At 45.3% G+C, this 14,172-nt stretch overlaps 1 pseudogene; it reads right to left on the reverse strand.

The window, feature by feature from the left end:
• Positions 1-356: 356 nt before the first annotated feature.
• LOC128058063 (melanocortin receptor 3-like) lies at positions 357-1,461 on the reverse strand (annotated as a pseudogene).
• Positions 1,462-14,172: the final 12,711 nt, after the last annotated feature.

Raw genomic sequence — 14,172 nt, forward strand, 5'->3', positions numbered from 1 at the left:
TGCAATGCGGGAGACACATTAGACACGGGTTTGATCCCTGGATCAGGAAGATCCCCTGGAGGAGGAAATGGCAACCCATTCCAGTATTCTTGCCTGGAAAATCCCATGGACAGCAAAGCCAGGTGGGCTATAGTCCACAGGGTCACAAAAGAGTCAGACATGACTGAAGCGACTTAACACAATTGCACAGCACATGGGCATCCTTTCAGAGAGCCTGTTATATCTGTTTTCCCCTTTCAAAATGCTCTCTGCAAGCTTAAAAACAAGAGACACATAGATCATGGCTAATAACACATTTTTTATGTCTTTTAAGTAGTTTTCTCCCTTCCTGCTAAACACCTGGGCTGGCTGGAGGGTCAAAGGTGACCAGACTGAGTACCCTTCCCATGGCCCCACGTCTTACCCACATTCATGCTGTTGCAGCTCCAGAGGATCTCCTTGAAGGTGTTGCACAGCTCCAGGCTCCAGGAATGCATAGATCAGCAGGTTGATGATGGTGGCGCACATGATGAGGACCAGGTGGGTGTTGGAGTGGGCGGTGTAGCAGACGCAGTGGGGTTGGTGGGGCAGGTTACAATGAGGACGAGCTGGAGGAAGAAGGGGGCCCAGCAGAAGATGGGGACCCCCAGCAGGCTGGTGATTGTGACAGCCCCCTTCATACACGAGTGCTGCTGGCCAATGGGCCACCCCCTCAGCAGGCAGCTGTGCAGCGATGTGCTCGATGTGAAGCAGGGTGAAGAGGAGCAGGTGCACATAGAGGGTGCCCATGAGCAGCAGCATGGCAAGGAACATGCTCATCAGGCACACGATGACCATCTTGCTCTCGGAGTAGACAATGAGCTCCACACTGCAGACCCTGCAGCCCAGCCAGATGGCCACAATCAGGGCCAGCACCTTCCACACGGTCATGATGCTGTGGTAGCAAGTGTGTTGAAGATGGTGGTGTACCTGTTGACCGCAATGGTCAGGAGGTTGCAGATGGGGCCACCAGGGAGAGGCAGATCATGGAGTCAAAGACATTGTCCATGTGCTGGATGAACTGGTCCTTGAAGGTCCGGTAGTCGCTGTTGACCACGGGGATCATGAGAGTCTCCAGGGCATTGGACACGCTCACCAGCATGTCAGGCATGGCCAGGCTGGAGAGGAAGATGTACTTGAGGGAGTGCAGGTTGCCAGGATGACCAGGATGTTTTCCAGAAGGCTGATGATGCCCAGGGCCAGGAAGACCTCAGGCTTGATGAAGACCTGCTCACAGAAGCTGCTGCTCTAATTGCTGAAGTTAGGGGCTGAAAGATGCTCTGAGCTGGTAGGCAGCGATGGTTGAGCAGAGTGCAGATAGCATGAAGCATTCATTGCTCACAGTCGGCTGGCTGATCAGAGGAGGGGCTCCAGCAGGGTCCCAAGGCTGCAGTTGCTGCTGATTCTAGGAAAGAAAAAAATTCCTTCCATATCCTTCTTTTAGATGCTTTTCCATGCACTCTTAGATTTTGTTCTTCCCCAGAATAAAAGGATGGAGAGAGGGAGAGAGAGAAAGAGAACAATAGGGAGAGGGAGGAAAAAGTCAGCTTGGAGATGTACAGAGTACTTTCTTCTGCTTCTCCTGGATGAGCAGTTTTAACAGAAACTCTTCTCTCTCTCTCTCTCTCTCTCTCTCTCTCTCTCTCTCTCTCTCTCTCTCTCTCTCCTTCTTACCTTCCTTCCATCTCTCCCTCTTTTCCCCTCTCACATCCCCATCTGGGAACAGAAACTAAGCCAATGCCTGGAACAGTTACGGCAGTTTTCATGGTAAGTCACGGGACGTGGTACCTGTTGTTAGGAGTGAGGGGTGAACACTCAGTTTATATACATTGGCTGGAGGCAAACACGTCCTTCTTAATCTTCAGTGCAGCGAAATGACCAGTGAGCATTGGGCGCCTCTCTGACTGACAGTGCCAACTCCCAGGGCTTGGACTTGGAGATTCAAATGCAGCCTGGTGCCCTCTACAGGCCGGACTGCTCATCTCTCCATTGATTGGGCTGAGCAGTTTCTGTCTAGAAAACGGCCACAGCCATCCTTTCATCCATTTATTTGCTCATTCTTTTTTTTTTCTGATAGCAAACATTTACTAAATGCCTACCATGTGTCGAGTTTCTGCCCCGTGTAGGAACTTCCTTGTTTCTTCCAAACTCAGAGTCTGGGGTGGAAGACGAGAAATCTGGCATTTTTATTATAGGGGGATACATACTTGAATCAGGGAATGCCAGGGGCTGGGGGAGTTCAGAGGGGACCCCCTCACCTGAGAGGTCAAGGGACGTTCCTGGAGGAAGAAGCCTCTCAGCTATGACTTCAAAGAACAGAGGGGATGCCCAGTGGTGAGGCGGGCGCTGGAGTTGAAGGAGGTAGAATTGGATTCCCGGCAGAGGGAAAACATGCTTACAGCCTACAGGCTAAAAGTAGTGTTTCTGCACCCTGGACATAGGAGTCATCTGTAGGATGTGGTCACGGGGGTCGCATCTGACCTCCTGAATCAGAATCACCCAGAGACGGGAGGTGGGTAGGTGTGTTTTCACTTTTTAACAGGTGAGGGAGGACATAGCCAAGGTTGAGACCTATGGAAAAGAAAGCTTGGTGCTTCTGAAGGACTTTCGTTTTCTCTGGCTGGAGTGTGGAGCCAGGAGACATAATTTGAGAAGTGAGCCTGCAGGTTTTTTCTTTTCCTAAGTGCAGAAAGGCCAGGATCCTGAAGGGCAGTCTCGGCTGAGTGTGGGAGTTTTTGACTGTATCCAGAAGCCAACAGGGGGCTGTGGAAGAGAGGAGGTGGGGTTTGCAATTTAGAAGGATTCCTCATTGCCTGGTGGAGACTGCCTCAGGAGAGGATGAGTCAGGAGCCTGTGGGGCCAGGGCTGCAGAGATTCACAGTGAGATGATGGTGGCCTGAAGCAAGGAGGTGGCCACGGGGCCATGGAAAGAGTGGACAGAGATGCTTGGGGTGGTGGGTTCTGGAGATGTGAGCGTGATGATTAGGACAGCGCAGGGAACACCTCTGCTTCCTTCTTAAGTAACAGGAAGAACAGAGATGGAAAATGCATTGGTTGGCCAAAAAGTTCGTTCAGGTTTTCTGTACTATCTAATGGAAAAACCCGAATGAACTTTTCAGCCAGCCCAATAGAAGGCAGGATTTAGCAGCTGACTTTGATACTTAGTTCATGTCAGATGTGATGCTGGACAGGAAAATGATGTAAACTTTGGACACAAAGAGAATGCTTCCCCAGCCCTCCTTGCCCAGTACCTGCATATCAATTACAGGTAGACTGATGTTCTGATTATCCATTTATCAGCTAACTATGTATGTGAGTGTTACTGTGTGTGTATTAGATAGAAGAAATGTGCATATGAAATAGAAGATAACTTAGAATACTTATGAAACTGTGGGGGTGGAGATGTCTTAACAAGATAGGCAACCAGATGGGAGAAGGGATAGTTAGGGAATTTGGGATGGACAGGTACCCACTGCTCTATTTTAAATGGATAACCAACAAGGACCTACTATAAAGCACAAGGAACTCTGCTCAGTCACATGTGGCAAACTGGATGGGAGAGGAGTTTGGAGGAGAACGGCTACATATACATAGATGACTGCGTCCCTTTGCTGTCCACCTGAAAATATCACAACATTGTTAATAAGCTATATCTGAACACAAAATAAAAAGTGGGGTTTCTTTAAAGAAAAAAAAAAAGGCAACCAGAAATTAAGTGTGAAAATATCACCAAAGTCAGAAGACAAACAGGAAGAAAAGACTTTCCATAGGCAAAGATTACTGTCTCTTCAATACAAAAAATACTCTCACATTAATAAGAAAGAGATGATTTACCTCTTAGAACACAGGGCAACAAAACAGGGATAGGAATTCACTGAAGAGGAAATGCAAGTGGCTAATAAACTTATGAAAAGATATTCAGTCTTCTGGGGAATCCAAGAAATGCAAATCAAACTTCAGATGGACAAGGGTGAAAAGGATATCAAATTCAGCAGAGAGTGTTGGGAGAACACCCTCATGCATTTCCAGGGTTTGTGGATAGTCTTATCATTTTCAGTGTCTACTAAAATAAAAAGAAATGCGCCTGAGTGTGGATCTCAGTCTGTGAACTGAGGGGCATGAGAAATACTTCTACTGATTTTCAGCAAAGTGACTTCATTTCTGATGCTAAATCTCTCATGTTCCAGGTTGCAGAAAACACAGTCCTAATCCTTGTGGAGGTTTCTCTGGGTCACATACAGAGGTGTATTTATACTGTCCTGTCTGTGATTTGGGGGCCCCTTACCTGTAAAGATCAGACTACTAGGTTTTTGCCCTGCTCTGTGTTTGGCCTGGGCTGAGCACCGACCATCTTTCTCTGCTTCTGTTCTCTGTTTATGAGCATCGTTGAGACTGAGCAGGAGGGACCCGGCACCCTCATGCCTAAAGAGTGTTGAGTTGGTCTCCTCTAAGCTCTACTGTCTGTTTTCCTGGGGAAGTAGCACAAACACAGCTACTTTTAAACTGAAACTGTAGTTTGTTTTCTACTTCTGTGACTCTACTTCTGTTTTGTAAATAAGTTCATTTGCACTCATTTTTTTAGATTTCACATATAAGCAATATCATATATTTATCCAAATATTTGAACTCCATGACTCAAAGAAACTTTTATTACACAACTGCTTTTAAGATTTACTTATTTATTTTATTTTTATTTTGTTTTTGTCCATACCACGCAGTATATGGGACCTTAGTTCCCGCATCAGGGATTGAACCCACAGCCCCTGAAGTGGAAGTGCAGTATCTCAACCATTGGAATGTCAGGGAATTCCCTAAGGTTTATTTTTACTTATACTCAAGGTTCCTAATATTTTTATGCCTGTAAATTTTGCTTTACCTTTTTAAAATTGAGCTATAGGTACCAGAAAATTCCTGATTTTGAAATATACAATTCAGTGGGTTTTTGTTTGTTTTTTTAGCATCTTCGAGAAGTTGCCCAGCCAACACCGCTATCTAATTCCAGGACATTTTCATCACTTCATCCCCATTAGCAGTCACTCCTCATTTGCTGCTTCCCTCAGTCTCTAATAACTGCTAATCTACTTTCTATCTCTATGTGACAGTAAAAAATATGCTCTTCGAGGCTGTGTTTAACTTTTGGATCACAAAACCCTCCATTTCCTGACTTTCTCATTTTTCAACTCAAAAACAAAAAAACAATACCAATAGCTGTAGGTGAAAATGTAAACTGAACCAGCCAACTCTATGGAAAACAAAGCAGAGGATCCTTAAAAAACTAAAAATAGAGTTACTGTATGATCCGGCAATCTCACTCCCACCTGGGCATATATCTGGAAAAGATGAAAATTCTGATTTGAAAATATACACTCACTCTAGTGTTCATAGCGACACTATTTATAATAGTAAAAACATGGAAGCAATCCAAGAGCCCAACAACAGATGACTGGCTTAAGAAGATTTTTATATACAACGGAATATCATTCAGCCATCAAAAGGAACAAAGTATTATCATTTGCAGAATGTGACTAGACCTAGAGATCATACTACTAAGTGAAGTCGGTCAGTAAGAGAGAGACGAATATGAGAAGATATTCCGTAAATGTGGAATCTAAAAAATAATACAAATGATTCTACAAAACAGAAACAGACTCACAAATATAAAAAACAAACTTATGGTTACCAAAGCATAAAGGGAGCAGGGAGGGATAAATTAGGAGTATGAGATTAACAGATACAGATACTGTATACAGATACTGATATTGTATATAGATACAGATACTGTATACAGATACAGATACAGATTAACAGATACTATTATACCTAAAATGGATAAGCTACAAGGATTTACTATGTAGCATATGGAACAATCTTCAATATCTTATAATAACCTATACTAGAAAATAATCTGAAAAAATACATAATTGAATCACTTTGCTGTACACCTGAAACTAATACAATATTACAAACCAACTATACTTCAAAAAACAAACAAAAAGCAACAACAAAAACCCAACAACTATAAATTCTTCTGTATTAAAATTCAGTATAAAAGTGGTAAAGTAAAAACAATCAAAACAACAAAACACAAATCTCTTCCTCTTACTCTCTTGAATTTCAAGATCTTATGAATAGAGAACGAGTTATTTTGTTTTCTGAACACTTCAGTGCAAGGAACAGATCAAGATACTGTTTTTGTGCCTGGTTTTTAAAAAGACCTTGGAGAAGGAAATGGCAACCCACTCCGGTACTCTTGTCTTGAAAATCCCATGGACCGAGAAGCCTGGTAGGCTACAGCCGATGGGGTCGCAGAGTTGGACACGACTGAATGACTTCACTTTCACTCACTTTTTTAAAAAGAACATTCTTTGCTCTCTGCTAAAACCTCTTTTGGAAACTTAGGGTAAAATTTTGCTTCTCCAAGTCCATTTTCCTATGGTTAGTTGACAATTGTAGCAATTGAGTCAAATTAAGCATAAAAAGCAGTTTTCTGAGGGTAGAAAAACAAAAGATCCATGTTGTTCCAGTTCTTCTGGTTAAAGGACCAGATACGAGGAATTAAAGCCCTCCATGGTATAGTGACTTAGCAGCAAGCAGCATGGTATACAGGCAAAATCTCTCTGTATTTTTGGTTGAAAAAAATCAGTCTTAGCACTTTGTAGTTATACTATTTTCTTCAATCATAGAATTAAGTGCCCTTAACTTTCCTCACCTCCACTTGTTACTTTGCCTGTTTAGCACCTAAGTCCTATGTTCTGCGGAGAAGGCAATGGCACCCCACTCCAGTACTCTTGCCTGGAAAATCCCATGGACAGAGGAGCCTGGTAGACTGCAGTCCATGGGGTCGCGAAGAGTCGGACATGACTGAGCGACTTGACTTTCACTTTTCACTTTCATGCATTGGAGAAGGAAATGGCAACCCGCTCCAGTGTTCTTGCCTGGAGAATCCCAGGGATGGGGGAGCCTGGTGGGCTGCCGTCTATGGGGTCGCACAGAGTTGGACACGACTGAAGCGACGCAGCAGCAGCCTATGTTCTGAGTGTTGTGTTTCTTGGTGAGGAGGGACATTACTCTGATGACATTACAGGGCTGGGGACTATGCCACTGAGTTGTCTCACACCAGGACAGATGATCTCAGGCTAGAGCTTCTCAACCTTTGCTGTGCATCTGAATCACCCAGGCAATGCTTATGCTGCTGGCCCACGGACTGTACTGTGAGTAGGCAGGAAAGTGATCTAATCATTTGCAGACATAGATGGAGAAGCTGCGCTAGGAGAGCCAGCCATGTGTGGAGTTCACTCTGTTGATGTGGAAAAGGAGCACCCCATTCTCAAAGGCCCAGTGGATAGGATGCCCCAGTTGCTGGACTCGGTATGTGACCAGTGTTGGTCACATAGGGGGTTGCCCAGAAGCATAACTCAGGCATCGTTCCTGTTGTGTAGCCTCTAAGCTCAATGTTCTGACCTCCCCAGAGAGGTTGTGAGCCACCCAATATCATTTAGTAAATTTCTCTTCTGTTTAAATTAGCCAGAGTGGGTTTTGTTACTTATAACCAAGAATCTGACCCACTCTTGCATTCCAATCTGGATCAATAGGTATTGACTACCTGGAGGGCTGGGTAGTGAAGAATCCACGGCTTCATTCCACTTGGAAGAAGAGTTCTGTGATGAAGACCCTGATGCTGGGAAAGACTGAAGGCAAAAGGAGAAGAGGGTGGCAGAGGATGAGATGGTTAAATAGCATCACTGACTCAGAGGACATGAATTTGAACAAATTCCAGGAGATGGTGAAGACAGAGAAGCCTGGCATGGTGCAGTCCATGGGGTCGCAAGGAGTCGGACACGACTTGGCAACTGAACAGCAAGAGCTAACGCAGGAACGGAAGCCTGCACACTGTGCCTCTGACATCCCTGTATCGCAGTCTGTATGAGCTCCTTTTCCTGCTCTAACAAGTCACCTCAAACTTAGCAGCTTAAAATATCAGAAATGTATTCTCTCCCAGTTCTGGATCAAAAATCCAAAAGAGGTTAGCAGGGCTGCATTCCTTCTGGAGGTGACAGGAGAGAAGCAGTTTTCTTGCATGCCTCAGCTTCTAGAGGCCACCTGCATGTCCTGGCTCATCGCCCCTTCCCCCTGTTTCAAAGCCCGCCTTGTCATGTCTTAAATCTCCCTCTGACTCTGGCCTCTGACGTTACATCTCCTTTTGTAACTCCTGACCCTGCTGCTTCCCGCACTACAGGAACCCTTGTGATCACACCAGGCCCGCTAGGGTCATAATCTAGGATCACCTCCCATCTCTAGACCCATAACCTTTTTTTCTTTTAAGTTTTTTATTTTATTTACTATCTTATTTTATTAAAACATTTTTATTGGAGTATAGTTGATTTAAAATGTTGTTAGTTTCTGCTGTATAGCAAAGTGAATCAGTTATACAAATACATATAGCTACTCTTTTTTTTAAGATTATTTTCCCAGATAGGTCATTACAGAGTATTGAGTAGAGTTCCCTGTGCTATACAATAGGTCCTTATTAGTTATTTATTTAAATATAGTAGTGTGTATATGTCAATCCCAACTTTTCGATTCATCCCTCCCTGCCTTTCCCTCTTGGTAACCATCTGTTGTTCAGTTGCTAAGGCGCGACCCGGTCTCTAACCTCATCCCCGCATTTCTCAACCAGAAGTCCCGACATGGTGCCAGATCACCCGCTGTGGTAGCTCCTTGCAGCTTCCCATGGGGACAGGTGCCAGGCCCTTGTGCCCGGAGCCTCTGAAAGATAACCCTCTTTGAGGCGGGTGGGGGGGGGGTGAACTTCCTCCCCTGCATCTGGTCAGAATCCTCCAGAGACCGTACATCCACCCTCTTTGGGTTAAACTGAGAGTCAGGGCTTCAGGTATCTGTGGGTGGAGTAGGGGGGCACCTAAGGAGGGGGAGAAGGCTCTGGAGGCGTCAGATCATCAGTCCTTCAGCTGCCACACGGACACTCCCAGACTAGACTGTGCTTGTCTCCCACTTTAAGGAAGATCCTCACTGAGGATGGTGTCCAGCTCTGAGTGAATTCCACTCGAGGGTGTGGTCTGACTGCCTTCATCAGCTTCTACCCTGTTCTGCAGGGTTGCGGGGGGAGATGAGAGGAACGCCCTATTCTCTCTTCTTCTCTAGAATCAGGGTTTCCTGCGGAACCCGGTGGCAGGCTGGGTTCTCCAGGATGGAGGTGGGTGGGTGGGAACTTCTCTGGAGAAGTGCTTGACTGTGTGGGGAGGAGGAAGCAGGATGGAGCAGAGCGGAGAGTTGAACTTGCCATCACAATGTGGTCCTCAGCCAGTCCTGCAGCAGCCCGGAGCTGGGAGGGCTGGCAGAGCTGGACTGACCTGGGAGCTTGCACCCCAACATCCAACGATCGTCTGGGATTCCCCTGCCCACACAGCCTCATGCAGACATCCCTCTTCAGCTAATGGCCAGCGAGCCCCCGAGAAGAACTCAGCTGCTTGCTATTGGCCCCCAGCTCTCCCCACGGATGAGGAAGGCTCTTTGGACCCTGGAGGGAGAAGGGGACTGTGTATCGCACCTGCTCATCCATCACAACCCCGTCTGTACCTATACAGTGCAAGTGCCTAAGAGCACACCATAATCTGCCTCCTTCAGTCAGGTCCGCCTAAGGAGGATTCAAGTTCTAAAGCCAGACATGAAGACAAACCCCAGAGAGATACTCCCGCCAGAAGAGGACAGAAACCAACAGAAGGAAGGGAAGATTCACGTCTTTCAGCTCATGGGCATCTGGCTTATACTTACTGAGAGCTGTGCAGGCTAGAATCTCCATCACTATTAGATGGCTTCTCTTTCTCTCTGTAGAACATTCCAGAACACATGGAGGTGTGTTTGCACATGTCAAATGTGCTTGCTCTGTGACTCCAACACAATAGCAATAACTCTTTTAAACATTTATTTGGCCACCCTGCATGGCATGTGGGATCTTAGTTCCCTGATTGGGGATCAAACCCATTCCCCCTGTACTGGGAACATGATCTTAACCACTGGACCTCCAGAGAAGTCCCCAACAATACTTCTTGGTAATATCACCCTGCCCCGGACACACCTCTTGTCAATATTCCTTGCGTGCTGTGCTCTTGAGGAGCCCAGACGTGCTGTATGTGGCAGAACATGTAATATACAAAACAGAGTGTGCCAAGGACTGTAAAAATGTAATAGTTGAGACCAGGTTGCTGTGCTGTGCTCAGCTGTCTGACCCCGTGACCTGGTGGACTGTAGCCCACCAGGCTCTTCTGTCCATGAAAGGTTTCAGGCAAGAATACTGGAGCGGGTTGCCATTTCCTCCTCCAAGGGCTCTTCCCCACCCAGAGATCAAACTCCCATCTCCAGCACTGGCAGGCAGATTCTTTACCGCTGTGCCACCTGGTAAGCCCCTGAGACTGGGTTAGAGGAATTAATTTTGACCGTCTGACCTGGTTCCTCTGTGGCTTTGGTCGGTTTTCCTCTGAGAAAAGATTTTGTAATTGTCAGGCACACCCATGGAAGTTTTACTGAGTAAGGTACAAGAGTCACAACAGGTAGAATCCTTCAGAGTCCTACGAGGTTGACCATGAAGGTTTTCCTGTTTCGCTGAACTCATAATTTCAAGGAACGTTTGTTGACAAAAATACATGTTGATCTCATATAAAATGGAATGGGAAAGAGGAGCTTAAGAGCTTGAAGGACAGCTAGGGTGACTGTTCTGCCGCCAGAACCTTTCTCCCTAAAGCAGAGGGAGAATAATAGCTCTCTGATGCGATCTAAACCATGGCAAACATGAGTGTTTTCTTTGCTACAAATGGCTTTTTTTTTTTTAAGTCAAGGCTTTTATGGAAACATTCTTTTCAAAGGAAAAAAAAAAAAAGACTGGGATCTTGTCGATGATGAATAGTCTAGGTTTTGCCTCAGATGTGCCCACGCTTCTCTGAGAATTGAGATTTGCCTAGTGGGGAGCACTCAGGTGACAGCTATAACGTGACAGGCTTGACTTCATGTCGAAGTGGGTGCGTTCCACATGAGCACGTGATGCCCAAGAGCAACTGTGAAGGCCGCGTGCAGGCAGGTCTGGCTTGCAGTCCTGTCCTTGAGATGTTGTCTCCGGTTAGCATCTGCAGAATATTAGCTCCCAACCTCTGCTTTCCCGGTGCTTCTCCAATCATCTACTTTCATTGGCTTTCTTCCTTTTGGGGATCAGTGGTGTGTTTTGCTGGGTAACACAGCACAAGTGGATGTGATTAAATGCCCAGTGCTATGCATTCAATCACATTGCTAAAGGGAGAAAGTACATTTCTGGCAGGTTTTCCAGAAGTCAAAGCGTTACAAGACTATGCAAAGTTTGCCTCCAGAAGGACCTTTTATCGTAGATAAATTTATGGTTGACTTTAAGGACATCTGACCTCTTCATAATATTGAGATTTCCATTCTAAAAGAGTATGATTCACCATCTTAATATTTCTTAATAAAACTGACATTTTCTACATATTACTTAAAATTTTCTCTCAGTTCAGTTCAGTCACTCAGTTGTGTCTGACTCTTTGTGACCCCATGAATCGCAGCACGCCAGGCCTCCCTGTCCATCACCAACTCCCGGAGTTCACTCAAACTCACGTCCATCGAGTCGGTGACGCCATCCAGACATCTCATCCTCTGTCATCCCCTTCTCCTCCTGCCCCCAATCACTCCCAGCATCAGAGTCTTCTCCAATGAGTCAACTCTTCGCATGAGGTGGCCAAAGTACTGGAGTTTCAGCTTTAGCATCATTCCTTCCAAAGAAATCCCAGGACTGATCTCCTTCAGAATGGACTGGTTGGATCTCCTTGCAGTCCAAGGGACTCTCAAGAGTCTTCTCCAACACCACAGTTCAAATGCATCAATTCTTCAGCACTCAGCCTCCTTCACAGTCCAACTCTCACATCCATACATGACCATAGGAAAAACCATAGCCTTGACTAAACAGACCTTTGTTGGCAAAATAATGTCTCTGCTTTTGAAGATGCTATCTAGGTTGGTCATAACTTTTCTTCCAAAGAGTAAGCGTCTTTTAATTTCATGGCTGCGGTCACCATCTGCAGTGATTTTGGAGCCCAAAAAAATAAAGTCTGACACTGTTTCCACTGTTTCCCCATCTATTTCCCATGAAGTGATGGGACCGGATGCCATGATCTTCGTTTTCTGAATGTTGAGCTTTAAGCCAACTTTTTCACTCTCCTCTTTCACTTTCATCGAGAGGCTTTTTAGCTCCTCTTCACTTTCTGCCATAAGGGTGGCGTCATCTGCATATCTGAGGTTATTGAGATTTCTCCCGGCAATCTTGATTCCAGCTTGTGTTTCTTCCAGCCCAGCGTTTCTCATGATGTACTCTGAATAGAAGTTAAATAAGCAGGGTGACAATATACAGCTTTGATGTACTCCTTTTCCTATTTGGAACCAGTCTGTTGTTCCATGTCCAGTTCTAACTGTTGCTTCCTGACCTGCATATAGGTTTCTCAAGAGGCAGGTCAGGTGGTCTGGTATTCCCATCTCTTTCAGAATTTTCCACAGTTTCTTGTGATCCACATAGTCAAAGGCTTTGGCATAGTCAATAAAGCAGAAACAGATGTTTTTTTGGAACTCTCTTGCTTTTTCCATGATCCAGCAGATGTTGGCAATTTAATCTCTGGTTTCTCTGCCTTTTCTAAAACCAGCTTGAACATCAGGAAGTTCACAGTTCACGTATTGCTGAAGCCTGGCTTGGAGAATTTTGAGCATTACTTTACTAGCATGTGAGATGAGTGCAATTGTGCAGTAGTTTGAGCATTCTTTGGCATTGCCTTTCTTTGGGATTGGAATGAAAACTGACCTTTTCCAGTCCTGTGGCCACTGCTGAGTTTTCCAAATTTGCTGGCATATATTATATTTTGCTGCTGATGCTGCTGCGGTAAATGGGGATATTTTCCTTCATTTACTTCCTGTAGTAAGTTAATTCCACCTCAGGTTCTCTGACAATGCAGCCAAACTGTTGAAATCAGAATCCTGAAATGACCTAAACCCCAGACTCCAAGCTGGTTTGAGTAGAGTTGCTTTGCTGTAACCAGTTTCCAGGGACTTCTTACCATAAAGTGGCTCTGATTCTCATGGCAGCCTGTCACTCCAAGAGGCAGACAGGGAGCCAGGATTCTTTATCATGAAATGGGGCCCATAACCCCTCCCTCTCAGGTTGTTAGAGATAATGTTAAGTGCCAAGCACAATGCTTGACACGTTGTTGATAATAAATCGATGGTTAAAAGTGCACATTCCGGGTTCAAGTCATATAGGTTCAAATTCCTGCAATCAGATGTTTCTTAGCTGTGTGTCCTTAGGCAAGTGACTTGACCTTGCTGAACCTCAAGCTATTTGATCTATGAAATGAAGATGGCAATAGTATGGACTTGTGGGCAGCTGTGGAAGTGACATGAGAATCCTTGCACAGGACTTATTTGAGGCTCCAGTGTGTGCTGAGTGCCAGGTGAATAGCTTCCCTTCCTTGGCCATTCCTGAGCCCCAAGGGTGCTGAATGAGTGACCTTGAATGAATGGAAGAACAAGGGGGTGAAAATATTAAACTGGAGGAATACAATGGTTTCTGCATAAAACCTGAATCCATAGTTACCAGTTTTGAGTCTGTTACAAAATTCTGAAAGAAAATCAAGACCAGTGGTTCTTAACTGGAGTCTCTTTTGCATCCAGGGGACATCTATCAGTGACTGGAAATATTTTCACTGTCACAACTACGAGAGTGTGTTATTGGCATTGAGGGGGCAGAGTCCAGGGATGCTGCTAAACATCCCACAGTACGAAGGACAGCCCCCACCGCAGAGAATCATCCAGCTCCAGATTCCAGTCATGCTCGGGTTGACAAACTCAGGTCTAGGCATGCATTTATTTCTGGTCCCTTATGGTTTCTTAGGTCGTCAGATCATCTGGTTTTGGATAAGATCATCTGATCCAGAAATTCCTGGTAATAACTGGCAACTTCTCAAGCTATAAAGCAGGTGCTTGATTAGTTGTTCAGTCATGTCTGACTCTGTGCAACTTCATAGACTGCAGACCTTCATTCCCCTCTGTCCGTGGGATTCTCCAGGCAAGAATATTGGAGTGGGTTGGCATTTC

Source organism: Budorcas taxicolor, chromosome 13 (genome assembly GCF_023091745.1).
Source record: "Budorcas taxicolor isolate Tak-1 chromosome 13, Takin1.1, whole genome shotgun sequence".
NCBI classification, from domain to species: Eukaryota; Metazoa; Chordata; class Mammalia; order Artiodactyla; family Bovidae; genus Budorcas; species Budorcas taxicolor.